Source organism: Anomaloglossus baeobatrachus, chromosome 3 (assembly GCF_048569485.1).
Source record: "Anomaloglossus baeobatrachus isolate aAnoBae1 chromosome 3, aAnoBae1.hap1, whole genome shotgun sequence".
Lineage (NCBI taxonomy): Eukaryota > Metazoa > Chordata > Amphibia > Anura > Aromobatidae > Anomaloglossus > Anomaloglossus baeobatrachus.
In genome coordinates, this window is record NC_134355.1 from 493,489,787 (window position 1) to 493,504,570 (window position 14,784).

Sequence of the window (14,784 nt, forward strand, 5' to 3'; positions counted from 1 at the left end):
CTCATTATCTGCTGAGCTACACAGCTTCGTGCTTCTGGGTTCATACCAAGTGCGATCTACAACTTCGTCATCGGGCTCTGTTGTCCCACTCCTCCTCTTCCTGACCACACATCATAGGACAGTACGCGTGTGCCTCAGGTATCTGAGTCTCATCATCATCCCCTCCACGCTGGAGGTTATAAGTTGACGAGAGGTTGGGATCCTGCTAGGACCCTACTTCGTTCTGGCCAGGATCCAATTCACAAAGAATTTTGGTATCATGCAGATGCTTTCCTGCTCTTCAGTCTGGGAATCTTTGGAGCGGACCTGTGATGTGATGTCCATGGGATAGAATATGTGAAAAGCCCTTGAGACTAGCCCATGTATGTTTCCCACAGTCAGTTTGCTGAGGAATGAACTATGTGTGATGTTGAGGTGCAGGAAGAGGAGGAGAGGACACTTGATGCAGCGCTTGCCATCTACTTGTGCAGGCAATCAGGACGAACTATCACAGCCAATAGAAAAGATAAGGGTCAGCCAAGTAGCACCATTTTATGCTTTTACAACATAGTGGTAGGAACTATCACCAACAGCTTAATTATTATACGCACAGAAAAATACAACATTAGATTGTGTTCTACTTTTAAATTAGTGCCAAATCATTTTGAAACTGGTAGTAATAGTTAGTCTATGAATAGTAATCCAAAGAATCAGGTGAGTTAGGGAAGCATGGGAACTACATAGTAACGTGACTGTGAATTCATCTTTTTTTGGTATACTGCAATAACAGCATAGCACCATTATAACAGCATTTTTTTAATCTTCTATGTCCTAATTGTGTTTCTTAATGCAAAACTATATCCATATACATTGACGTGCAAAAAGGTAACAATGTTTTGAACTGTTAACTTTCAAGCTCTATATCTCACCAGTCACTGCAGCTTTAAATATGATACTACCTTAATTTTATAGACAATCATCTTGGCTATCTCATACATACATTTTCTTGCAACTGCTTGACATCTGACTAGGTATGCAGATTCTTGTCATGTTATTACTACAATTTTATTGTTTTGCACCTGGAGGTATAAAAATCTTTTTCTTCCTGTATGCTATAAATTACAACCTGTTCTCACATTCCCTAATAGCGCAGTGTGTTAATAGGTTGATTTCCAAGTGAAAAATCACTGGTCTGAATCGAGGAGCAGCCATGAAGAATATTTCCCCAAAAAAGAGATACTATCCTGGGGCTCATCAATTGTAATAAACACTCCCTCACACGTTCTCGTTCATCAGTTTATTAGCGAAAAAAAAATGAAGTTCTGATCTAATCCAATTGGGAATAAACACTTTTCCACACTCCCTTGTTCACCAAGTTATTAATGAAAAACTGTGAATGTTGTGTTTACTTGTGTTATCTTTGTCTAATACTTAAATTTGTTTGGTGATCTGAAACATTTAATTGTGACAAACATGCAAAAGAATAAGAAATCATGTAGAGAGCAAAAACTCTTTCTGACCCCTGTAATTGCAGATGTGCAAAATTTGTGCCTAAAGGCCTCTTTACACTCTGCGATATCGTGACCGATATCGCTAGCGTGGGTACCCGCCCCCATCGGTTGTGCGACATGGGCAAATTGCTGCCCGTGGTGCACAACATCGCCCAGACCCGTCACACTACTTACCTGCTCTGCGACGTCGCTGTGACCGGCGAGCCGCCTCCTTTCTAAGGGGGCGGACCGTGCGGCATCACAGTGACATCACAGCTGTGTCACTGAACCGCCTCACAATAGAAGCGGAGGGGCGGAGATGAGTGGGACGAACATCCCGCCCACCTTCTTCTTTCCTCATTGCGGCCGGGATGATGTGTGCTGTAGCGATGTGTGCTGCCGCAGGAACGAGGAACAACTTCGTTACTGCTGCAGCAGCAATATTTGAGAATGGACCCCCATATTACTGATGAGCGATTTTGCACGTTTTTGCGACGATGCAAAATCGCTCATAGGTGTCACACGCAACGGCATTGCTAAAGCGACCGGATGTGCGTCACAAATTCCGTGACCCCAACGAGATCGCTTGACACGCGTGGAAAGCCCGCTTAACACTGAGATTAATATTTTTTTTTTCTTTCAACAATATAGTTGGTTTCCTTCTGTATGAAAATAGAAAAAATGGTTAATTGAAATCCAGCAGCTTCACTATAATCGCCATGATCAATTACTATAACCAGCTGTCCTCTCTCTCTCTGTCTCTCTCTCTACTTGTCTCTCTCTTCTGCATGCATTCTCTGTGGTATTCTCTTTTCTTAGACTACATTAATTTTACAGCAAATAAAAAAGATCCATCATAGAGAATTCAGTCCTGAGTAGTAATGGGTAAACTTGAGGTTTGGTATTCATAGCTTGCACCAAATGCAGACTTTACAAACAAAATAGAGTTTTGGTTCGGAGTTCGGGTGCTTTACATATGCAAACCTCTCATGCGAGCATCGCTGTTCTTGGGTACACTTGGTGCTCAGCCCATTGTGAGCCACTTGCAGTGTTTGAACAGCTTACACTGGGGGTAACAACAGCAAGATTGGATGTAGTAGTGTGCATGAAATTAAAAAATGAAAAAGCCCGCTGACCCTCAAAAAAAAAGGAAAAGCAAAGTGTTCCATTTTTGGCTGGTTTCATGTGGAAGAGACCCGAACTGCCCATTTAGTGATTTCCTTTGGGGCTCAGGTCAAGTCCGGGTCCCAAACCAAACTTTATCTAAAGTCCGACTGAACCCGCCAAACCGAACTCCAAAAGGTTCACTCATCTGAGTCATCTCTAGTCCTGGGTAAAAAAAAACTTATCATTTATTAGATGCAAATAAAAAAACTTAATTTAGACTGACTAAGGCTGTGTATGGAAATCCATAGGACCTTATTGCATCTAGTAATACCTAAAAGGAGTATTTTTAATTGCATGTAATAAATGCTCAGTATTACTTACTTGGAACTTAAATATTCACTCTAAATCTTTTTAACTTATTGATTGATTGCTAATTTAGTGTATCTGACCTGGTACATGTGAGGCTTCCTGATCCTGAGTATCCAAATGTGCACGCTAGCCCACTCTACATTTTGCATGCACTTATCATCTTCACTACTGCTGTTCTACAACATATGCAACCTGCAGGATTAGTTCACTGATTTATGGCTTTTGCTCCCTTTACTGCTAAGCTGTGAGATGTAATATCCTATCTCTATTGAGAATCACCCCACTACGGATGTTGTATTTCCTGCCTCTACTTTTATACTGACTATAAAAGTAACCAGATTTTCTAATGTGCGTAATATAATAGCAGTTGTGGAAATTAGGAGTACAGGGCAGTGTGAGTCACATGGTCCACTAAATGGGGCATGTGGTGAGGTCAACAATTGTCCTTTTTGATGTGAGTTGTTCATTAGCGTTTTGATCCTTGTCTGGCTATCCCCCCTCCTTTATCTTGCAGTGGTTCTATGGAACTAAGTCTATTAAATATTATTGTTTTTTTCTTTTTTTCAGATATTCATATTACAATCATGGAGGTTTAAATTCTTGCATTTTTTTTAATTAATTATAATCAGGGGTTTCTAAACTTTTGTTTCAAAGAGCAAATTACAATTTGATTTTATAAATCAATAGTACATGTGAAAATAAGTAACTTTGTAATATATCTTATTAAAGAAAATTTCTTTCTCCTTCTGGACTGATCTTTCATTCTCAATTCTCAGGAAAAATCTGCAGTCAATAAAGACAGATTTTTTCATTTCTGAATTAGGAGATTGCAGTACTACTGATAAAGCCCTATGTAAAGGGTGGGGAAAGAGGAAGGTGGAGCTAACGGCATAGCTGCTCCCTCCTCCTCCTCTCTCCCACATAGAAGATGGCAGTTGCTACTGATAAGATGCTATCTCAGTAATTTAAATTTGTGAACTTTAAGAATGAATGATCAGTCCTGGAGGATATAAAGCAGATTTATTTAACAAGATACCTTGCAAACTTTCTTAGTTTCATGTGTACTTATTATTTATGAATTCAAACTTAAAATGATGGTTACTTTTTAAATTGTCCATTCCTATTGTATCCTTACTGCTTTACTACTCAAATTGTCTCTCCAGTAAAGGAGACAAACTCTAGCGCAGCGCTACCTATTGGAAGTAGTGATCCTAAAAGTCACAAGTGGATTTTTAACAATCCTTTGCAATATGACTCAGGATATATGCCAGATCAGAATCCCAATTTGCAGACATGGTGTTTTGGGGTGCTTGCCCCTCGTCAGTGCAAAGTATGGTGTGTCTGATCTGGCTCATGAGAAAGCTATGTGGGGACCACGGGGGAACACTATTCTCCTTTGCAAGCCAGTCTGGTTGCCAGTAAGGGGACTTATAGCTGCCACGCACCTCTGGGAAATATTCAAATTGTCTCTCCAGTAAAGGAGACAAACTCTAGCACAGCGCCACCTATTGGAAGTAGCAATCCTAAAAGTCACAAGTGGATTTTTAACAATCCTTTGCAATTTGACTCAGGATATATGCCAGATCAGAATCCCAATTTGCAGACACAGTGTTTCGGGGTGCTTGCCCCTCGTCAGTGCAAAGTATGGGGTGTCTGATCTGGCTGCTTTACTACTGTAATGTATACATTCTTATAGGATTTTGTCCCTGCCGAAATGAACACTAAGCTAAAAATAGTTATATTGGGGACTTAGCCTCTATTAAAATTATATTAGCAGTACACATTTGATTGTTGGAATTAGATTAAAAATGCTTTATATTCCATATGCAAATGAGGGAGTTTTGGTGCATCCTTAACATGACCAAGAGCTTCATGTACCATTACGTTGCTTAAACTTCCACAGTGAGCAGTTTCCTGATTCTGACAGCATATGCTTGACCAGAACATTTGCTGTATGAGTGCTAACAGTGACACTGACTAAAGGCCCTGTCACACACAGAGATAAATCTGCGGCAGATCTGTGGTTGCAGTGAAATTGTGGACAATCAGTGCCTGGTTTGTGGCTGTGTACAAATGGAACAATATGTCCATGATTTCACTGCAACCACAGATCTGCCAAAGATTTATCTATGTGTGGAGACGGGGCCTTAAGAAGGAGTCCGCTGCACATACCCAGTACAACTTCAAGCCCTTTATTCATTATTGCTTCCTGTCAGTGGTTGTTGGTTGTTACACCCAGAAATGTAGCAAGTGGCTTCAGAAAGGAAGAGATATTGGTTTCATGCTCTTCCTGTGCTCACTGTATGCACAGAATTGGTCACTGTCAGGGCTGCTATTTAGAGATGAGCAAACCTTAGGTTCATGGCTCGGGGTTTAGGCTGTATTCTAAGATGTTTTATTTACGTAAAATTAAAAAAAATATCACCGCCCATCCACCTCTGGAAATGTTTTGCTATGGGCCTAAAGCAAAACATTTTTGCAGGTGGGTGGGCGGTGTTTTTTTCTTTTATTCTCCGTGAATAATACAATTTAGAACGCTAACTGTAAGTCCAATTTGTGACAAACACATTCCACAACATGGACAATGCCAATCGATACACTTCTGGGTGTATTAATGTGGCAAGTGGCAGCTGCTGTCAAGACATAATGATAAAGTGGACCCATCACTTTACTTTATGCACCATGCTGGCTCCTTCATAGTCAGTGTGTATGCTCAGTGCCATGGTTAGGGTTAGATGAACGCTTGCTCTGGCCAAGCATGTGCTGTCAATCAAAGTCTGGGAACTGCTCAGTAAGCAAATTGAGGGGATGTAATTGAGCACCACACACTGCATATGGAACATAAAGTGGTTTCAAACAAATTTCAATAATGAAATGTATACTACTAATTTAATCTTTTCATGGAATAAGTTCCCTATGTAACTTTTTTTTTTTTCCTTTTGTTTTCATTTTGAGGGTGACAGACTCCCTTTGAATTCTGAGAAGAGTTTTTCCAGCAATTAGTCCACGCAAAATTTTCCTTAAAATCCAGTATTCTTTATTTAAGACATATTAAAAAGTCCATAAGATGGTCAGGAAACCCATAGATGAGAGGACGCGTTTCGATCGACCTGATCTTAGTCTGTCTCTAAACCATATGGTCACAGGACTGTTTAAAAAGGGGCTGAGACCCACCATGTGATTAAATGGACAGAGAGAGTTTGGCAGACAAAGGTTTTAACTCATTATGGGAAAGGCTAAATTTAAATCCTAAACGAAGCATCATTTTATACATATATATTTCTTTACAAAATTCTGAATATTTTTTTACAAAAAACTAAATACATATTTTTTCAAGAACCATATATATATATCTGTACAAAAGATTATTCAATAAGCAAACAATAGTTCATTTATTTTGTTAAGACCAGCAGGGAATCTTGTGCCCATAGAAAAAATCCATTTTATTTCTTTTTGAAAGAGAATTTCTTTTAAATTTCTTCCTCTTTTTGGTAACTTTATTTTTTCAATAGCGTTTACTTTCATACTGTTCAAGTTGCCTGCATGAGCGTCATGAAAATGCTGTGACGCTCCAGATAATTTCTAGAGGAGGTATTATTTACATCATAGATGTGTTCAGAAATTCTCTTTCTTAAAGAACGCGAAGTGCTGCCTATATACTGCAGATGACAAGCTGTGCAGGAAATCAAATAGACCACGTATTCAGAACCACAATTGATCATGGAGGTAATTTCATAGGATTTTTTATCCACATACGAAGAGAATTTTTTAACATTTAACATATAACCACATAGTCCACAGGTTTTATGACCACACTTATATGACCCCGTAGTCGGTAACCAATTTCCAGTATTTTTTTTCTTTATTTACAGAGACGCACTACTGGTGTGATCACTGGGTGATAAAATCGAACTTAACGTACTGTTTCTTTTAGAAACAAACCTCACACCATCTTTTAGAATTTGATTTAATATATCATCAGTAGATAATATTGGTAAATATTTTTTGATCACTTGGATTACGTCATAATAATTATTACTAAACTTGGTAGAAAAAACTACAGGTAATGAACTTTGTAAATAATTTTTATTTTTATTTTGATTAATGTCCAGATATTGATTTCTATCCTTGGAATTGGTTTTAACTTTTTCCCTTTCAAGATTTTTATACTTATATCCTCTTGCTAAAAACCTTCTATCAATGTTGCTACATTCAGCTTCAAAACTTTCCTTGCTGGTACAACATCTTTTTGCTCGTATATATTCGCCCACAGGGATGTTTTCGATCACATGTCTGGGATGGCAGCTTTTAGCATGCAACAAAGAGTTGCCAACTATGGGCTTACGATATAGGGCACAATCTATGTTACCACTATTATTGTTTCCATAAAAGGACATATCCAGAAAATTAATTTTTGAAAGATGGTGAAAAAACGTAAACGCTAGATTATGAGCGTTATTGCTGATGTAGGAAATGAAATTATCAATATTTTCATCAGGATTCTGCCATATAATAAGTAGATCATCTATATAACGTAAATATATGGCAATATCTGAGGAAAAGGGATTGTTTTGGGTAAAAATAAATTGCTCCTCCCACCAGAACATAAAAATGCACGATAATGAAGGAGAAAATTGCGCGCCCATTGAACATCCCTGTAGTTGAACATATGTATTACCAAGATATGTAAAATAGTTGTTTTTTAAGAGAAGAAAAGTTACATCCAGCAAAAAATTTTGGAGATCCAAAGAATAATTGGAATATTTTTGAAGCTGATCTCTAAGGGCCAGGATTGCAAGTGAACGGGGGATGGATGTGTACAATGTCTGAACATCACAGGTGAGCCAGCTGAAATTGCTCTGCCATTTAACCTGTGAGATAATGTTCAATACATGCTTACTATCCAAAACATGTGCGGGGGACATCTTTGGAAGAAATTGAAGATGGGTGTCTAACCATTCAAACAAATGTTCTGTAACAGAATTAATCCCTGACACTATTGGTCTAAATTTTCGTGGAAAAAAATCCTTATGGGCTTTTGGTAGTGCATGTAATAAAAGCGTGAGTGAACAAACCGGATTAAGATAATCCCTCTGTTTTTCATCAATTAAACCAAGGTGGAAACCTTCATTTTAAATTCTTTCCAAAGATTTATTAATCTCCAAGGAGGGATCAAATTCAACCCTCCTGTAGATATTATCATCCTCTAACATATTTAATATTTCTTTTTCATATAAGCCCACATCTAAAACCACCACTGCACCGCCTTTATCCGCGTTTTTTATAATGATATTAGGATTATCACGTAGAGCAGTGAGGGCATTTTTTTCTTTTTTAGATAGATTGTGAATTGAGGGCTCCTGTTTATGAAAGAGGACTGTGAGTTATTTTTCTACTATGTTTTGAAAGTCTGTCATTTGATCACACCTGGAGGGCATGGGATAAAACTGAGGATTGGGAGTATTGAAATGAGGAATCGTAGAACCAGTGTTCACACCAACACCATTATCAATAGAAAGATCACGCAAATCCTGCAAAACTATTTGTTCAAGGAATGAATTAGGAGAAAAAAGTGTGTCAGCTTGTGTGCTGGGTGACGGCAATGCATTTTCCTTACCCCAAAAATGTTTTCTAACCGTCAATTTTCGAATGAATTTATTAACGTCCAAGATAGTACCAAAAAGATCAAATTTTTTATTTGGGACAAAATTAAGACCCTTTTTAAAAACGCTTATTTCACCATCACCCAAAACACAAGCCGACATATTAATCACAGAAAAACAGTCATCAACATTTACTTTTTCTTCCCCCTGGTGTAATACACTCTGTTTTCTATGTTTGCGCCCCCCCTCCTTGTTTTTTTGATTTTTTTGGGGAAAAAACTGTTTTTTTGATTCCATCAAGGAAGTGGAACCTGAGGGATTATCCAAATTAGTGTCCGAAACGTCAGTGTTGTAGTCCGTAGAATCCAAGTCAGTAGTCTCTGGGTCTGTAGATGAAAAACTAACCCGATTGGGTGTACTGTGTTTTTTACTTCTCAGTATTGATCGAGGACCTGTATGAGAGAATTTGCGAAAAATATGCCAATTGTAAATTTTATTTTCTTCATAGTCTCTCAAATCCCTGATAAATTTCTTTTCTTTAAATGATATTATAGTGTCCTCCAAAATAGTCATTTTAGTGTTGAATTGGTCTCTTGCAGCTTTATAAGAATCACAATTATTATATTGGACAAGAAAAGTTTCTATGTCTCTGATTTTCGCTTCCAAATCCACTATTTTATTGTGTTCCTGTTCAACAATAAGTTGGATTAAATTCTTGGAGCATTCTGATAGAATCAGATTCCATTTAGTGGTAAAATCCTTATTATATTCCACTGCAGGTCTTTTATTAAGACGAAGCCACCTGGGGATCATATTTTTACCCAGATAAGTCTGTAATGTTTTGCTATCCCACCAGGTGCGTATTCTTGCTGACAAAGCCTTTTCCAATTCCCACATAGATTTATTAAAGTCCAAAGGTGCATCAGTGGAACAATCTTGTCTATTTAGGGAAAAGATTTTTGCCGCTCTCTCCATTCTTTTTTGATCCGCAATGAGAAATACATTTTGGCTATGTTCATTTAAAACAATTGGAGTCTCCATTAATGTCAATGACTAGTCCAAATATTAAGACAAAAATCTGTGAGTGTCAATATTATGACTTCTTTATAATTCCATTATATTAAGCAGGGATCACGGAATGGAAGCCCAGGGAAGACATGCAAAGAAAGTTGTGTCCAGCTCACCTGCTTAGTAGGAGACCCAAATGCAGTGGATATTGCAAGGAAGGAAGGTCGGCAAATCCTGGAAGTACAAGGAGAAGAGTTTTTCCAGCAATTAGTCCACGCAAACTTTTCCTTAAAATCCAGTATTCTTTATTTAAGACATATTAAAAAGTCTATAACATGGTCAGGAAACCCATAGATGAGAGGACGCGTTTCGATCGACCTGATCTTAGTCTGTCTCTAAACCATATGGTCACAGGACTGTTTAAAAAGGGGCTGAGACCCACCATGTGATTAAATGGACAGAGAGAGTTTGCCAGACAAAGGTTTTAACCCATTATGGGAAAGGCTAAATTTAAACACTAAAAGAAACATAATTTTATACATATATATTTCTTTACAAAATTCTGAATATTTTTTTACAAAAAACTAAATACATATTTTTTCAGAACCATATGTACATATATATATATATATATATATATATGTATATATATATCTGTACAAAAGATTATTCAATAAGCAAACAATAGTTCATTTCTTTTGTTAAGACCAGCAGAGAATCTTGTGCCCATAGAAAAAATCCATTTTATTTCTTTTTGAAAGAGAATTTCTTTTAAATTTCCTCCTCTTTTTGGTAACTTTATTTTTTCAATAGCGTTTACTTTCATACTGTTCAAGTTACCCGCATGAACGTCACGAAAATGCTGTGACGCTCCAGATAATTTTCTAGAGGAGGTATTATTTACATCATAGATGTGTTCAGAAATTCTCTTTCTTAAAGAACGCGAAGTGCTGCCTATATACTGCAGCTGACAAGCTGTGCAGGAAATCAAATAGACCACGTATTCAGAACCACAATTGATCATGGAGGTAATTTCATAGGATTTTTTATCCACATACGAAGAGAATTTTTTAACATTTAACATATAACCGCATAGTCCACAGGTTTTATGACCACACTTATATGACCCCGTAGTCGGTAACCAATTTCCAGTATTGTTTTCTTTATTTACAGGGACGCATCTACTGGTGTAGATTTTGAATTCTACCTTTTTGGTACTCTTTAATGCTTTTTGTATCTTGGTAATTTCTTATAGGTCTTGTGGTCCAGAATTGTCAATTAGTTATGGAAATTAACCTAAATCTATTGATGAGCTGGGAATTACTTTGCATTGGAACTAATATCTGCGATCCATGGAAATATCCTTTTATGCTTAAAAAATGAATTAATAAGAAGAAAAATGATTACAAACAATATGGCTTGTGTCTAATTAAATGTGTTATTTATGGGAAATGCCTTGTTTCACACTTAAAGTATATTAAAGCAGTAGTAAGTAATAGGATCATATCTGAGCATTTTCATAATTGATATTGTTTGATATTTTATACCAGGCTTGAAAGTCCCAGGAAATCAAAATCTCAGCATAGATATTGCTTTCATATATTTATTTTTTTTTTGCCTTGCTTTTCTGCACAAGCTAAGAAGTTTTTGTAATATGCAAGATTGTCTTGAATATATAGAGAACAATATCATCAGGATGCATCTGCTTATCTGCACAGAGTGAAACCTAGGAAACTGTCGGAGATAGTCATAAAAATATAATCAACTTCAAGCACAGAGAAGTGTTAATAAGACATAATAATATAATAAAAGAAAATTGAGCTGAGATTTTATAGCTGAACATCTTATTTTTTATATTTTTGTCCTGGCAGGGGAAATATTGAAATGTCCCTTTTTCTAGGGGTCAAATGATTCTATATATTACATTTTTGCATCTGTACAAGTCAACACTGGTCTTTAGGGACACATTATATTGCATTTACGTCATCAGCCAGCTAGTCAAGTTTTGAATTATTTATAAATTATTATCATTTTTTCCTCCTTATCAAGTCCACATGGGTACATGCTAGTGTGGCACCCCTGAGGCTTTCGTCGCCACAGAGATATTGCACCTCAGCCAGAGGTGTGATGTTCCATCCTGGGTAAGAATAGGGTCACCTACCGGTCCACAGACTAAACTTGCACACACCCATTGGTAGGCAAAATACCGGGTCAGGGATAGTGGCAGCAACCCCCATAGATGCATGGGGCCGTAAGTCCCATCACCTGGTCCCAATGGTGTGGGTGGGGCCTAGCCAGAGGGAGTGTGGGTGGAGTCAGAAAGGGAGAGCAGCTTTAGGAACCAGTCAGTTCCAGTTTACCTCAGACAGGCAGACAGAGGGAGAAGGAGAGGGAGGTAGTTACCTCAGGAGAGTGAAGGAGTAAAGTCTGAAGAGAAAGTGACAGAAGGAAGTTCCTGGTGGAGATCCTGGGGTCTAGTTAAGCCCAGGTGACACCGAGAAGAAGGGATCCCAGGGCCACGAAATGGCATATTGGCTCGTGACCTGTTCCACTGAATAATCGGGTGGAGGGATCTGGCTGCATTCAGGGACGGTCCCTAGACTGAGGGAATTAAGACAATTCCTCAAAAGTAACACCAATGGTCCGGGGGTGGTTGCAAGCGCCCAGGGCCACAACCCACCACAGATCTCCGGTGAAGGGGGCAGGATACAGCTGTGGTTAGCCCCCTTTGTACAGGCCCTCTGGTGGAGGCCAAGACCAGTTCCGCTAAAACAGTCAAGGCTAAGAAGTCAGTCAGGAAAGAGACACAGGAGGGGAGCGCCGGTATTGACCTCTGAACTACCTGGGATCGGCGGAGGCTCTTGACAGTGGATCCCCGCATACTGTGGGCAACCGGACAGCTGCCGAATTGAGACCAAATAGTGAGTAAAGACCTTAACTGCAAGCCTTGTGTTGTCTCCTTTATCCTGCACCCCTTCTACTGCATCCACAAACACCATAGACTTTGCCAAGCACCAAAGGTATCCCCGGGGTTCCCGCTCTACCTGTTGAGAGCAAGAAACACCTCAGCTGCCATAACATCAGCCCCGGAGGTCCCTTCCAGCAGCTGCGGCCCTAAAGAGCTGCAATTTACCACAGGTGGCGTCACAAACATATTATAAACTTTATCATCTCCCCCACACCGCCATTCTAATTGACTCCGCCAGGGTCACGGAGTCGAGCCCCGCCACCGCTGACTACCCCGGACTAGTCCGGCCCGACACCGAGTCACCTAAGGCCATGGGGTGGGTGGGTGAGTCACTAGCAATGAAAATATATTTTCCGGATTGTAAGACGCACTTTTTCTCCCAAAACTGGGGGTAAAATGAGGGTGCATCTTACAAAATACACATGGCTTATCGGGGCGATGGTGGTGGAGCAGAGTCATAGGAGACAGGGTCTCAGGATGTGCTTAGGGGTGTATTGCGGTGGGCACAATTGATCTGTGGGCGGGCATGCTTTGAGTGTGTCACAGGACAGGGTATCTCGGCGCCAGGTGCATTGAATTGCCAGCAGTTGATGCGATGAACTTTAAAAAATTGGCTGTGGAGGCGGTTGCGTACACAGATTAATCCAATAGACTTCAAGAAAATGGCTGCGGAGTACTATCTGCACGAGACATTTTCTTGACGTCCATATCAACAACCACTGGCGATTCAATAGAGCCTGCAGTACGCTCAATGCACCTGCCGCCGAGACACCCCATTCTGAGACACGCCGACAGCCCACCCACAGATCAATGGTGTCCTCCGGGACACCCCCGAGCATGTCCTGTGACCCTGCCTCCTATGACCCCGTTCCACCACCATTACCCTGGAAAGCCATATCTAGGGGATTCAATGGCGCCTGCCAAACCCTCAGCATCAAATACCCTGCCTCCTGTGACCTTCCTGAGTCACTCCACTACTGTTGCTCCCCCCTGGTGAGCATTAGGATTAAGATGCACAAGGATTATAAGATGGACCCTTATTTTAACATTAAAAATAATTTTTTCCTATTTTTCTTCTTTAAATTTGGGATGCGTCTTATAATCCGGTGACTCTTATAAAATGAAAAATACAGTATTCCACAGAAATATTTATTAGCAATTTGATCAACAACTGAATGTAGTGACCACATTGAAGGTTGCAATTTGGCACAACCTTGTTGAGTCTTATTAGACTTAATGAAACGGAGTAAGGTCATGTGCACATCTTGAGTAATTGGTGAGTTTTTTACTTCAGTATTTGTAGCCAAAACCAAGAGTGGAACAATCAGAGGAAAGGTATAATAGAAACATGTTAACCACTTCAGCATTTTTTACCCACTCCTGGTTTCGGCTCACATATACAGAGGTAAAAAACTCACTAAATATTCCATGTGTGTGTCGCGGACGGAGGAGGGGACGCTGCGCTCACCCACTGCTCGGGTCCGGCTGCTGCTGCTGCTCGGTGGTGGCTCAAGCGGTGGGCCGGATCACGAGGACTCGAGCGGCGTTCCTCGCCCGTGAGGGAAAGGGGGTGGTGTGGTTTGGGGATATTGTCTGTGACGCCACCCACGGTTGTGGTGAGGTTGTGACACCACCGCTGCTAGGGACGGGGATCCCGGGAGCGATGACAGGGAGCAGCTTGGATGTTGGTTCTCCCCTCCGTGGGCAGGGGGGCTGGTTGTCCTGGGGCCCCGGTGAGGGTTAGGTGACAGGCGTGCTACTGGGCCTGGTGAGGTGCAGGGTCGCGGGGGCAGCGCTGTGCCGCACGGCACGGTGGTACTCACTCAGCCAATGAATAATGCAAAGTCTCCGGTAAAACAAACGGCTGGATGGATGGGTCCCACAGACGGCTGCGGTGTTTCTCCTCCCGGAAGGTTGATGGTGACTGTCTTTCCCTGCACCTGTGTTGTGTTTACAGTTCCAATGGCTTCCCACCAGTAACCCGCTCCCCAGCTTGGATGGATGCTGAGGGAGCCCATTTTGCCCGCAAGCTCTGGCCCTGGGAACTGTAGCCTTGGCGGTGACTGTGTTTCCCTTCACGGTGTGAGCTGTTGCCTTCAATTGGGTCTTGACTGCTGGGAAACCCCGGAGGTTCCCTTTGCTAACAGATTTGACCGGTTTCATGGCGACTCCTAGCCTGGTCGGGGTCCGTAAGCCTTGCCGAATGGTGCTGGCTTCTCTTTGTTCCCCGATCCGGTACCATCGGGCCACTACCCGTCCC